Source organism: Fukomys damarensis, unplaced genomic scaffold (assembly GCF_012274545.1).
Source record: "Fukomys damarensis isolate Sample0158 unplaced genomic scaffold, DMR_v1.0_HiC HiC_scaffold_39, whole genome shotgun sequence".
NCBI classification, from domain to species: Eukaryota; Metazoa; Chordata; class Mammalia; order Rodentia; family Bathyergidae; genus Fukomys; species Fukomys damarensis.
Window position 1 is genome coordinate 60,366,924 of NW_022900951.1, and position 15,172 is coordinate 60,382,095.

Consider the following 15,172-nt stretch of genomic DNA (forward strand, 5'->3'; position numbering starts at 1 on the left):
CGATCAAACTCCGGACCTTGTAATTGTGAGGCAGCCAGCAGAACCACTAAGCTAAATCCCTGGCCCCGGGATCTTGTACCTTTACATGACAGGTCTTGGTTCTCAATTTTTCCCCTTATCCCTGCCCTCCCTTCACCCCCCCCTCCTTTCCCCATTTACAAACACTTTATTTCCATTTTTTTCATTTTCATTTTCTCCTATTTTTTTTCTTTTCCTTATTACCTTTCCCCTACCCTTCCCACTTTCCCTACATATTTAGCCCCTTTCTTCCTATTTCATATTGTCAATTATCTCATTAGGATCTTTTTTCACTTTAGCTTGATATTCTCAATTAAATGTTTTTCCATTGCCTTTTAAGTATGCTTAAATTTCTTCTACTATAATTATAATTTAACATTACTTTGGGTTGTCACCCTTCTTTTCTCTCAAAACAAAAACTCCAAACTGTTGTTTTTACTGGCACAATAGTGTCAATTAGCATTGAATCTTCTTTCCATTCTAATATTGAATGTGATAGCATCAACATAGCTTTTACTAATATTATCAGTGACCTTTAAATAACCAAATTCAATAAATCTTGTACAGTATTGAATCTGTATCCTTAGAAGTGTTATAGAACATTCAATAGTCTCTAAGTTTTGACAAGATTGTTTTTTGACTTTACAACATGTTTTCTTTCCTTGTTTCTTTTATAGAAGCATCCTTTTGGAATCCACCAATTTAATTTTTATCATTGAGCCTCAGTTTTTTACTCATTCTGTTTTCTTTGTCTAATGAATTTCATTCCTATATTCTACTCTATCATTTCAATATAGTTTTATCTCCAGACTCTTCCTACTTCATGAGTTCCAGCAATGTATATCTATCTTTCTATATGAAATCTTCATCCATTCTAGTTTCAGTCATTTAATATCTATGATCAAACATTTTGATCCCTTCTCACTGATTGCAAATTTTAGAATTGAATTTATTGATCCTTTTCACATTTCTCCATTTATGAAACATCAGTAATCACATAAGTGACCCTTCCATTTCAAATTTTGTTAACAGTTTAATCTCTTCTCCAATTACTGGGTGCTCCAAGATTTTTTAGTCACTATCATGATCATACTCTGTACCTTGTGATCCCAAGTAGCTGAAATCCATACCAAATTTACTACATCCTATTCTGTATTAATCAGTTTTTTTGTCACTGTGACAAAATATCTGAGAAAATAAACTTAAAGGAGGAAAAACTTATTTTGCCTCATAGATTCAGAGGTTTTCATACATGGACAATTTCTCTTCATTGTTTTTGGGGTTTGTGGTGAGGCAACATGCAATATGTAAGGAAGCATTATGAAAGAAGATGTATTGTAAACCAAAGCTGCTTACTACATGGCAACCAGGAAGGAGAGAGAAAGGCAGGGAATTGAAATGAAGAAAGTTTCACGATTCCAATATCTCCTTCAAAAGCATGACCTAAGTTCACTTCCTAAGGTTCCATTACTTTTCTATATTACACAGACTGGCAACCTTTCCTTAAATAACAACCTCCTTTCTCTCGGGAAAAATCAGAAACACTGCCAGGCTAAAATATAGTGTAGAATGACATATATAATCTTTGCACCTCACTTCCTGATTTCATTTCCTGGTAATCTCACACATGGCTCAATGTATTCAATCCACTTCATTATTATTGTTTTTCCTGTATATTATAGGCATATTCCATTATCAGGGCATTTGCATTGTCTGTTTCCTCTCCTTGGAGTGCTTTTGCTTAGATATAAACAAGGATTACTTTATGTAGTAGAGTGAATAATGCCCACAAATATATGAGACTATAATTCCTGAAATATGTCCAAGTTACTTTATTATTATTATTATTATTGTTTTGGTACCAGGGATTGAACTCTGGTCCTTGCACTTGCAAGCCAGGCGGCAGAATCACTGAGCTAAATCCCTGGTCCCAAGCTACTTTATATGGTAAAGATTTTGCTAATTTGACTAAGGATACTGAGATGGGAAGATTATCTTAGTAGGCCCACAGTAATACCTTCAGTGTGGATAAATCAAATGTGATTTAAATAATATTTGACTTATCCCCATGGGAAGGAGGCAGAGGGAAATTAAACAGATACACAAAAGAAAGCAATGATTACAGAGGCAGATTTAGGATAATGTAGCCACAAGCCAAGGAATGATGGTGGCTAAAAAAGTAGAGGAAACAAAAAGTATAGTATACCATAGAATTTCTAGAAGGATCATGGCCATGGTAACCATCTGGATTTTTTCCTACTGACACTGATTTTCAACTTTTGTCCTTTGGAACCAGGAGAGAATTTACATTTCTTTTAAGCCACCAAGTTTGTGACAACTTGTTACAGTAGTTAACAGAAACATATCTTTTCCAACATATCCTCAGTATTTTTCCAATGAAACATTCCCAAGGAGGCTTTACTGGGAAAATGTATTTAAACATTTAGCACCCTTTTCCCCACCTGCCTATCATTTTGCTGTTGTTTATTTTTATTTTTTCCTCATTGAGTTTATTGGCACATTTTAGGTATACAGTACAGTTACATTCATTATTGGGATCTTGTACCTTTACACGACAGGCCTTGATTCTCATTTTTCCCCTTGTTCCTGCCCTCCCTTCACCCCTCCTCCCCTCCCCCTTTACAAACACTTCACTTCCATTTTTTCATTTTCTCATATTTTTTTCTTTTCCCTTATTAGCTTTCCTATACCCTTCCCACTTTCCCTACACCAAATACCAAATAGTTCCTCTGATATGAATAAACTATAATAGTACATAAGATCCTAATGATATAATGGACAATGTGAAATAGGCAGCTATTTTGTCTGTCTGTCTGTCTGTTTGTTTGAGCCAGGGTCCCACTATGTCGTTGAGACTGACATGGAACTCACTATGTAGCCCAGGCTGATCTTGAACTCACAGTGATCCTCCTGCCTCAGCCTACTGAGTGCTGGTATTGCAGCCTTGTGCCATCATGCTCGGCCAGAATGAAGCTATTTTTAAGCAGTTTCTTTATACTACTGTAATTAAATTAGTATTAAGCTGAAGTACATTGTTTTAAATTAAAATGTATTTTGTAACCCCTATCACAAGTGGTAACAAACAATTTAAAAAGTGGTTAGAATGGCTACAAATACTTTAAGTATACCTATTTATTATTAAAAAGGTAAGTAAATATAAAGAGAAAGAAAGCATAAAGTTAGACATAAGTCATGTAGTGAATTAGCAATATTATTAATTCAACAATATCAGTAATGCAACTGAAAGTGAATCGACTGAACTCTTTAATTAAAAGGTAAAACTAGATTGAGTCTTTTAAAATCTATATAAGTATGTGCTGTTTATAAGTAAGAGAGAATAATACTTATCATGAAATATGACGCACAGAACATTTTCTATAAGGAAAGCCTATTCTTCAAGCAAGAGTTCAACCAAGCCTTGTTCCAGCAGGGAAAGGCTATTTTTCCTCGGTATATTATATACTTATGCTGCATACAAAGAAAAGTTTTGAAAACTGAGAAAAGGACACTATGTCTTTAAAGGGACATTGACAAAAGAAGATACAATGAACTTGCCATAAATTATGCAAGCCATAACAGAGTGTAGTAAAATAGAGTTGAAATAAAAAGACAGCAATTGAGATTTGGATATCTAGTGCTGAAATTATCATTCAAAAGTAAAAAAGAAACACTTTCTCAAATAAAGACTGAAAAAATTCACTGATAGCAAACATCCTGTGCAAGAAATATTAAAAGATGTTCTTCATGGGAAAAGAAAGTAATTTAAATCAGAGACTTAGAGCTATGAGGAAATATCATAAACATGACAATTAAGATAGAAATATTGTTCTTTTCTTATTATTTAAGAGAACCTAGAACATTTTACATAATGATAGCTACAACATGTTGGGTGATTACAGCATATATATTTATATACATATATGCAAAATTAAGGATGCAACACTATAAGAGCTGAGAAGAAGCAAATGAAAATGCTCTTTTACAAAGTGGCTGTAGAAATGGTATTCTACAGTATTATTTTAAGTTGAATTTAGACTAGTTAAAAATACATGTTGAAAACTCTATGATAAAACACTAAAGAAATTTTTGTAGTTTAAAATCATAATTTAGGTGCAGAAATAGACATGTAAACCAATGAAATCCAATAGATGATAGAAACAACTGATGCAACTATAGCCATCTGATTCTCTACAAATGAGCCAAAAGCACATGCAGGAGAAAAGGCACTCTGTGTCTAAGAGTGCTAGAAAAATTGGATATCCATGCCTAGAATATTGAAATTTTTATCTCTTATCATATACAAAAACCATTTCAAAATGGATGGAAAAACTTAGGTATAAGTCCTAAAGATTTGGCATGTCTAGAAAAAAAATATAGCACAAAGAACCGAAGTCTGGAACAGGCAAAGATTTCCTGAATAGAATTCTAGTGGCAAAAATGAACAAATGAGATTCCATCAAATTAAAAAGCTTCTGTACAGAGAAGAAGACAATAGAGTGAAGATACAGCTTACCAGATGGGAACAACTTTTTTCTAGCTACTCTTCCAACAGAGGATTAACATGCAAAATATATAAAGACTCTACACTCAAAAAAGGTTAACACCAAAAACAAATACAAGTAAGCAAGCAAACAACCCAAAACACCAAATATTCCAATAACTAACTAGGAAAATGAGTTGAACAGACACTTCTCAAAAGAAGTATAAATGGCTAATAAGTATGGAGGAAAAGGTCCAGCAAATTTAGCCACTAGGGAGATGCAAATCAAAACTACATTGAGATTTTATTTCACTAATGTTAGAATGTCTATCATCAACAATTAAAGAATAATAAATGCCAGTGAGGAAGCAAGAGAAAGAAACTCTTCTACACTGTAGTTGTGAATATAAAACAGTATAGCCATTATGGAAATCAGTGGGGATGACTATCAAAAAACTAAAAGTAGAGTTACCATATAATCTAGCTATTTCACTCCTAAGTATATCCCCAAAAGTCAGAACACTATTGAGATATCAATATACCAATGCTTATTTCAGTACAATTCACAATATCTAAACTATGGACACAACCTAGGTGCCCATCAACAGATGAATACACAATGAAGTATTTTTTACTCATAAAGAAAAATGAAATAATATAATTTGCAGGATAGTGGAGACCACCATGTTAAGTGAATAAGCAAGACTCAGAAAATCAAATGAGGTATGTTTACTCTCATATAAAGCATCTAGGGCAAAGAGAGAGAGAGAGATGACATGAGAATAGAAGGGAGACTATTGCATAAGAGGAAGGGATTGCAGGAGGGTGAGGAAAGGAAGAGAGGGTAATGGAACGTAGTGATCACGATGTTATATAGATGTAGGAACATGCAAAAATTAATCCTGATCTGCATTACCTCCACAAGAAACTTTAAATAGAGGAGGTGTTTGGCCCAGGAACTTGAAGACTTTGCACCCATGAATGCTATGCCCTGACCTGGCCTCTGCTCAAATCTAAGCTCACACTGTGCTTTGTTTCCCTTCAATTTGGGGCAGCAGAAGGGCGAACTGACCAACTAATTTGATCATAGACTACTAGATCATCACCCAGGAAAAGAAGGGGAGGCAGGATGATTGGCAGCTTGATGGAGAAACAATGAACCAACCTAGCAGCACTAGTCCCAAGAAAAGCCTGTGAACCTTCTCAACTGAAAAAACAGCATGGGGTTGACTCTTTCCACATGGCAAGATAGAGTTAGAGAAGAAATTCAGTGCAATGCCTGCCATATTTGAAAGGATTTAATGTAGAGCCATTTTAGGAAGGTGTTAATTATTTAAGACTGAGGCCACAAAACAACTACAGAACAACTTCACATTGGGGTTTCCAGTATTACTGCATCACAATGACTGGATGAGAGACAGCCACAAGAGACAGTCAAGGAAACATAGTAGGCCAGAAATAGACCACCTGAGTGGTTGAGCTCAGGCAGGCAAGGACAAAGGGCCACACATGGTCCATGGTGAGAATCCTTGCCTGGTGTGTGTGTGTGGCTTTCAGTGATAGCTAGATCTGAAAGTGCTGGCATTAAGTTCCATTATCTGCTTGAATCCCTGCCCCACTAACTACATACAGCACAGAGATCAGTAGATTTGATTCCTTTCTGCATATATCAAAGCAAAAAAGGATGTGCCTCAGTTTTAATGGTTGACACAGCCATGTGTATAGAACCAAGAAGCCTCTGGAGCAGGAGAGACACTTTACAAAATCACAGGCTAGGTGGAGAAAACCATGACTTACCAGAATCCAAATCTGAAGATCCTGGCAAGAAACTGCTGTAGTGGAAATTGACATAGAATGTCCATCTTGGAAGACACGTAAGGATATCTGAGTGCCGGGCAGACCAGTCGTCTCAGGACATGAAGTGCCAGCAATTCTTGTTTGTCCCATGTTAATCTCCCAAGAGGATGTAGACAAAGTAAAAGACATTTTTAGGCGGTTAGAAGGACAAAGTGAAAAAACAAAGTTGTTTTTGTGAACACAGCTGGTCAATATATTATATAGCTTTAGGTATAAGATAAAAAGCTAAAAACATGCTTTCCGTCTGATGCTCTGAACAGCTTCAATAAATATTGCAGTTTTGATCATGAGGCTGCTGTTTGCCTGAGTGAGCTGCAGTCCTCTGATCCTGCTCCTCACATCTTGTCTCTCTTCATTTTGCATCACCGAGACACTCGGGGGAATTGGCAACAAACTACTCATTCCAAAATAGGAATTTTTTTCAACTCTTTTTTTTTCATTGGTTTTTTGGTTTTGGGTGATTTTACTTTTAATTTTCTCTGTTTATTTCTTCTTATTCTTTCTTTTTCTCTAGATTTTGCTTTTTCTTTTTACTTCTTTATCTGGTTTGTTTTTTCTGTTAATTTTGTCTACTTCTCTTAATTTCTTTTTATTCCTTAACAGCATCATTATCTAAATTTTCACCTCTCCTCATCTTCCATTAGTTTTTCAAGTTTTACATTTTCCCATTTTCCCATTCCTTACCCCTTTATTTTTACTAAGATAACAATTAGATTTTATTAATGTCTTGATACTTTGCTAATTCTATGCTACTACTGATGAATTTTTTACTTTAAGTGGAGGTATAGTGCTGCATTCAGTAGATATTTACTGTAGATCAAAGTTAGGGTTGTCTTAGTATTTCTACTATAACCATAGGTCATTTCCCTATGGTTAAGAGTGGTCTATTATTGATTCTTATAGTATATCAATATCCAATTTTTGGACTATTATTATTGCTGATTTTTATGCTATTGGCAGGGTGGCAAAATTAATATTATTAAATGGTTTTATCTGTATACCAATATCTAGATTGTGTTTGTGTCATTAACAATGCTACAGTCCTTTCCAAAAGAAAAGAATTTTCGACCAATGACAGTGCATCCTCTCCTCTCTAATTAACAAGGTGTTTGGAACATGGGGCCCAGCCAATAGACTAGTTAGCCAGGTTCAGAGTGTATTACTGAAAAAACATATTAACTAAAGGATTCACAATACAGTAGCTAATCTTTCTACTATAAACAACACACAAACCTCAGCATATACAAAAAGAAACAATTATGAAAATATAAGAAAATAAAATCACCCCAAAAACTCTCAATTTACCAAAAACTAATCCATGTGGTATTAAGGAAGAGGAAATCAAAAGCCACATGAAATAATTATTCAAAACAATGAAAGAGGATCTAAAGGACAGATCAATAATGTGATTACTAGGCTCACAAAAGATATAATTAAGCAGATAATCGATACAATAGACCAAATGATAGGGGAACTTACAAAAGACATTAATAAAAATGTTGGCTGAGCTACACAAAATGACACAAAACATGAATGACCAGTATAGGAAAAAAATTAGCATCCATGAAAAAGTCTCAAATACAGAAGAAAAAAATTATATTGAATGTATGAACAGCAGAAGTGACCAGTGTGAGAGCAGAGAATCAGAATGACAAGGTAGGTCTGATGATGGTGACTGAGAGATATATTAAAAACCATAAGAAAACACAAAAAATCTATGTAGTATCTGTTAAATGATGGAAAAAAGATTAATTTCAATTAGTAAACAAACTAGAAGAAATAAAAAATGACAAATTTTTTACAGAAATAATAGCAGAAAGATTCCAAAGAATTTAACACATAGATAATGAGGCATATAGAATCACAAAATACCTATGATACTGAAAGAACTTCTCCATGATATATCATAGTTAAGGTCCCATAAGTCTAACTTAAGAACAAGAAGCTTTAAAGCTGTTAGTGAAAAAGAAACACATCATTTATTAAAGAAAACTCAATAGGATTACAGCAGGTTTCTCAATACAAAGGGCAAGAGACCTATGAGTGAAGTGTTTCAAGCCCTAAAACCAAGCAACTTCCAACCCAGTCTGGTATATTTCTGCAAGACTATCTTTCAAAACACATGGAGAAATAAGATAATTCTATGAAAAAGAACACTTAAGAAGTTCATGGCCACACAACCAGCACTCCAAAAATGTCTGAGGGTATCCTAGAAGCAGACAGTAAAGCAAATAGTGCCACAAGTTCTAACAGAATGAAGACACCACATGCAACCACTATGGAAGTCAATATGGAGATATCTCAAAGAACTAGGACTAGAGGTTCCATTTGACCCAGCCATCCCTCTGCTGGGTATCTTTCCAAAAGAATTAAAAGAATCATATCTCAGTGATATATGCGCACCCATGTTTATAGCAGCATAGTTTGTAATAGCTAAAACTTGGAAACAGCCCACCTGCCCATCAGTTGGAAACTGGATAAAGAAAATGTAGTTTTTCTATAAAATGGAATACTACTAGCCATAAAGAATGAGAAAGTAGATTAATTCATAGGTAAATGGGTACATTTTGAGGATATACTCCTAAGTGAAATAAATAAGTCACACATGTGTAAATACTGAATAGTTTCTCTGGTGTGAAAAACTAAAGTAGTACTAAAGATCCTAACGGGTTAATTAGCAATGTAAAACAGGAAGAAAAGGACTAAAGATGTAGGGACAGTGAGAAGGGTAGGGGAAGGGGAATAAGGGAAAGGGAAAAATAAGGGAAAATGTAAAAATGGAATCAAAGTCTTTGTAGGTGGGGAGGGGAAGAGGGGGTGAAGGGAGGGTGGGGACAAGGGGAAAAAATGAGAACCAAGACCTGTCATGAAAAGGTACAAGATCTCAATAATGAATGTAACTGTACTGTATACCCAGAATGTACCAATAAATTCAATAAAAAAAGCATGAAGACACCACAAACAGTGAGCAGTTAAAGAGAAAGAAAGAAAAAGGAATGAGCAACAGGAAAATAACGGAATGACAGGAATAGATCAATAATTTTCAATAATAAACACCACAAAAGCACAAAGAACCAGAACAGACTAGTATGAAAAATCATGTGCCAACAAATTTAATAACCTAAAAGTAAAAATTCTTATTGAAATAAAACAAATGACCGAATCATGAAGAAAATATGAGATCAATAGTAGAAAATGAATCAATAAAAAGTTTGCCATCAAAGAAAATTCAGGACGACCTGAGTGGTTAATTCACTGCCTAATTTTGGTGAACAAGGAAGGAGAAAATAGTACTAATCATTTTAAACTCTTCCAGGATAATGAACAAAAGCAATATGTATCAGTCAGAGCTTAATAGAGAAATAGATTTAATACAAGATATTCAAATATCTAAGAATTTAAAATTTTTCTTCTGCTCAAATCATTTTTTATTTAGCATTTCTACACAGGCAACATGTGTTTTTCCATTCTTTGCCCATATGGAGAGGTTTATCCACATACCTCTTCCCCAAATATATTTGTCACTGATTTTCTAGTCATGTTCCTTCCAAGTTCCTGACCATCTGGCTAGACAATTGGCTACAAGCTTATGAATCAGTATTGTCACATGTCTGGCCATTTCTCCTTTCAGGCAAAATGTTCACTTTGAGCAGTGAACCTCACTGGAAAGATTTCGCTTCACCACTGTTCTTCAAGGATGTCCTGGAAATGGGCTGTAATGCTGCAGCTCTCCACTTGTGGGTGGTGCCTGCATAATGTGCAGAAACATCCATAAACCAGGCCCTGGTCTTCTCTTTCTCTGACAGCTGATCATATGGTCCATCCCAGAATGCCACAGTTGCATGCCTAAGAACAGAAGGCAATACAGCAGGAGTGGGAGAGCCATGGGCATCTGGATAAATCTTCCATGTAATTTACTTGTACCCTCTGAATCTGCTCTGTCTAAATATCATCTGTACCATTTCCATTTAATGATAGGCTGTTGCTATGCACATCCCAACTTATGACTCAGTGGATCAATTAATATCCAGCTCATGATGGACACCTGGTATCCTATGATCAAGTGCTCAGTTTCCACTATGTCCCAGTAGCAGTTCAGGAGCCATTTTTCAAAGGGAGAGTAGTTGTCTGCAGATGATGGCAGAGCCTTGCTCCAAAATCCTAAAGATGTCACCTACAATTCACCTAGGGGAACATGCCAGAGAATCCAAACAGCATCTCTACCTGCTACTAACATTGCAATACCATTGGATCTGTTGGATCATATGGCCCCTGTGGCAATACAGTTTGCACAGCAGCCTGGACCTGTTGCAGGAACTTTTCTTGTTCTGGACCTCACTCAAAACTAGCAGCTTTCCCAGTCACTCTGCAGATGGGCTGGTTTAAACATCTAAGTGAAGAATGTGTTGCCTCCAAAATTCCAATAGGCTCACTAGGCATTGTGCCTCTTTTTTGGTTGTAGATGCACCAGATGCAACAACTTATCTTTTATTTTAGAAGAGATATCTCTACATGCTCTGCACCATGACTCCTAGAAATTTCACTGAGTCAGAAGGTTCTTGAAATTCAGTTGGATTTATTTCCCATCTTCTTCCTCTCAGATGCTTTACTGACAAATCTTGAGTGATTACTAACCCCCATTCACATGGCCCAGTCAACATAACATTATCAATATAATGGACCAGTGTGATATCTTATGGGAGAGAAAGGTGATCCAAATCTCTATGAACTAGTTGTGACACAGGATGGGAATATTAATATAACCTTGAAGGTGTATTGTTGGCCTTTCCAGATGAAAACAAATTGTTTGTAATGGGTTTTATGGACTGGTATGGAGGATGCATTTGCTAAATCAATAGCTGTATACCAAGTACCAGGAGATGAAAGATACCACACCTAATACAGCAGCTATAATTGGAGTCACCATTTGATTGGGTTTATGGTAATCTACTGTCTTAGTTACTTTTCTCATTGCTGAGACAAGATATCTGAAACTCAAAGTTAAAGGAGGAAAGGTTTCTTTGGCTCACAGTTTGTAGCAGTTTCAGTCCATAATCAACTGGCTCCAAAACCGTATGGAATGGTAGATAGGCACCACAGAGCAGAAACAGTTCATCGCAGGCAGAAGGCAGCAAACACAACAAGGGATGACACAGAACTTTCTATCTCCTATATCGTATCCAGGTTACTTTGGGTGGATAGCATTCACATTCTCAATTTTAATTCCCTTGATCCTAGCATTGCATCATGAATCATTTGACTGGATCAACTCAATTAAAATCTTACTGATTCTCACTTGGTTTCTCTTGTCCTTTTGGAATTCTACATATCTGGTGACCACGAAGGGACTGGAGAAGACAGAGTTGATGTTGCATTTGCCTGCAGGTGTGAGAAGGGTCTGAGGTGCAAAACTCCCAAGACCACTGGCACTACCTGTTAAGTAAGATCTCAGCTTGGAGAAGGAATCAACCCTCCTACAGACTGGAATACCCCACCACCACCACCATCACCAGGGCAAAATAAATGTTTGGATTCAGAATGATTCTGAAATAACAGCATGCTACAGGTTTTGAAGCCCGTGGAGGAACCTGTCCCCTTTGGACAGATAGGAAGCCTAATCACTTCACAGCGTATATTGACTATTTCTACTTGGAGGGAGTCATAGCAAACCTACAAGGCCAGGGAGTGTGTAGCAAGCAAGAGTGGCTTGCAGGTGAATCTCAAACAACTGGTGGGACAGGCCCATAATAATAGTGACTCACAAAGTGTGATGCTGGGAATTCAGACTCAGGGGGAGTGAAGCAAACCCACACCCAGTTTGAAAATAACTGAAATGAGAAAATAATGAGTACATTTAAATAAATGGAGTGAAAACAGCTGGAAAATCTCTAGAAAATGTGAGGCAAAACAGTAAAAATGACATTTCTGGCTTTAAGAACCCAAAGGGCAGCACTTGCTCAGTGTCACCAGCCTGAAGCTGCTTGGAAGAATCTAGAAACCAAAAAAAAAACTCAGCCTGGCACTGCATAGTCAAATTTGAAAAACTCTGACTGTGCTCTGAAGACATAAAGAGACTTTACAAACATAATCAAATTACAAATATCAACTAATTGATAAATGTTCTTTTGATTTCTAATTTGAGTTGATGTTTAATTGTGTGCTTAAAACATTTCTTACAAATTCTTGAATTCTAATTTTAGGATTAACTTGTACTTTACTCTTTAAGATAAGAACACTAATTCAAAGTTACTTAGTCTGTTGGCAACAAATCAAATTTAAAATGTAATGATCTAAAAGCAAAAACAAAAAAAGAAAAAAAGGACATTTTAAAATCCAAGTGGCTGGAGCCAAATTTGTTATAGAAGGGTTATAACATGTGACACAGAGGAAAAATACTAAGAAGGCTATAAGTACAAGAGCTTTATTTTTGCTGTGAAAAGATTATATATGATAAAGTTTTTGTACTGTTAGAAAGATAAGAAGAGTGAAAATAACAAAGCTAGAAAGCTTACATGTGTCTAGAAAGTATGCAGAAGTCATTTATCAGGGAAATATATATATTTGCTTCTTGGTTTGGTGAAAGCCCATACTGTTTCTTCTTTTTTTCCCCCATTAAGCTTATTGGTACATTTAAGGCAAACAATGCAATAACATTTATCATTAGGATCTTATATCTTTACATGATATATTTTGTTAATTGCTTTTTCCCCATACCCCTGCGTTCCCTTCACTCCCTTCACCCTTCCCTATTTACAAAATGTTTCAATTTTTTCCTTTTTTCACATTTTTCCCTTATTTCCTTTCTCCCTCCCTTTTCCACTTCCTCGTTAGCCATTTTCTTCCTATTTAATACCTCATTTATACCATTTGAACCTTATTTATACTTTAAACTTTTCACACCAGAGAAACTATTCAGTATCTACTCGTGTATCCTATTTATATCACTTAAGAGTATAGCCTCAATGTGCATCCATTTAGCTGTAAACATTTCTAGTTTCTCATTATTTATGGCTGAGTAGTTCTCCATTTCATAGAAAACCCACATCTTCTTTATCCAGTCTCCAACGGATGGGCAATTGGGCTGTTTGCAAATTTTAGCTATTACAAACTGTGCCACTATAAACACGGGTGCACATATATTACTGTGGTATAATTATTTTAATTGTTTTAGAAAGATACCCAGTAAAGAGATAGCTGGATCAAATGGGACCTACAATCATCGTTGTTTGAGATATTCCCATATTGATTTCCACAGTGGTTACACCAGCCTGCACTCCCAACAACAATGGAGAAGGGTTCCTTTCTCTCCACAGCCCCACCAGCATTTGTTATTGAGTGATTTCTGGGGTAAGGTAGAATCTCAGTGTTGTTTACATCACATCTCTCAAATGACCAGTGATGTTGAACACTTTTTCATATATTTATTTGCTGCTTTTACCTGTTTGTCTGAAAAATGTCTGTTCATCTCTGATACCCATTTTTGAATTGGGTCTTTGTATTTGGGGGTGTCTGATTTTTCTTAGTTCTTTATATATTCTAGATAGTTGTCCATTGTCTGAGGAGTAGCTGGTAAAATTTTATTTTCCCACATTTTACGTTGTCTCTTAGCTATATTGGTGATTTCTCTTGCACTACAAAAATTTTTTTAATACAATGAGATCCCAGTTGTTGATTCTTCGTGCAAGTTCTCCTTCTGCTGAGGATTCTTCATAAAGTCTTCTACTATGCCAGTGTCTTTAAGAGTTCTACCTAATTTGCTTTCCAATAAGTTTAGTGTTTCTGTTTTGATATTTAGATCTTTAATCCACTTGGATTTTAGTTTAGTGCATGGTGAAAGTTAGGGATCTAGTTTAAATCTTTGGCGAGTTGGAATCCAGTTTTTCCACCATTTATTACAAAGCTCATCTTTCCTCCAGTGAGGATAATTGGCTCCTTTGTCAAAGATGAGGTACCGGAGGAGTATGTCTGGTATTGTTTCTGCATCTCCTAATCTATTCTATTGACCCTTGGGTCTGTTTCTTTGCCAGTACCATGCTGTTTTTATCACAGTGGCTTTGTAGTATAGTTTCAAGTGGGGATTGTGATACCCCCTGCCATGTCTCTGTTGCCTAGAATTCTAGGTCTCCTCTGGTTCCAAATAAATTTTTGGATTGTTTTCTCAAGTTCTGTGAAGTATACTGTGGGGAGTTCAATCTCAATTGCATTGAATCTGTATAAAAGTTTTGGAAGCATGACTATTTTCACCATGTTAATTCTTCCTACCCAGCAGCAATGGATGTATTTCCATTTTGTTATATCCTCATATCTCTTTTTTCAGAGGGCTGCAATTTTCAGTGTAGAGGTCTTTTTCTCATTGGTTAGAGTGAATCCTAGATAATTCATTTTTTGGATGTTATTGTGAAATAAATTGTTTCCCTAATTTCTCTCTCTGTGAATCAGTTATTTATGTATGAGAAGGCTATTGATTTTTGAGTGTTGACTTTGTATAGCTGAATCTCTCAATTAAGTCTAGAAGTCTTTCAATGGAGTTTTTTAGGTCTTCTATGTAGAGTATCATATCATCAGAAAATAATGACAGATTAACTTCTTCCTCTCTATCTTTATTCTTTTTATTTCTGTTTCTTGTCTAATTGTTGTTGCTAATGTTTCTAGAACTGCATTGAACAGGAATTGTGATAGTGGACATCCATGGCATTTTCCTAATTTTATTTTTTTATTTTTTTTCCAGCGTTGCTTGAGTTTATTGGTACATTTTAGGGATACAGTACAGTTACATTCTTTGTTGGTATCTTGTAC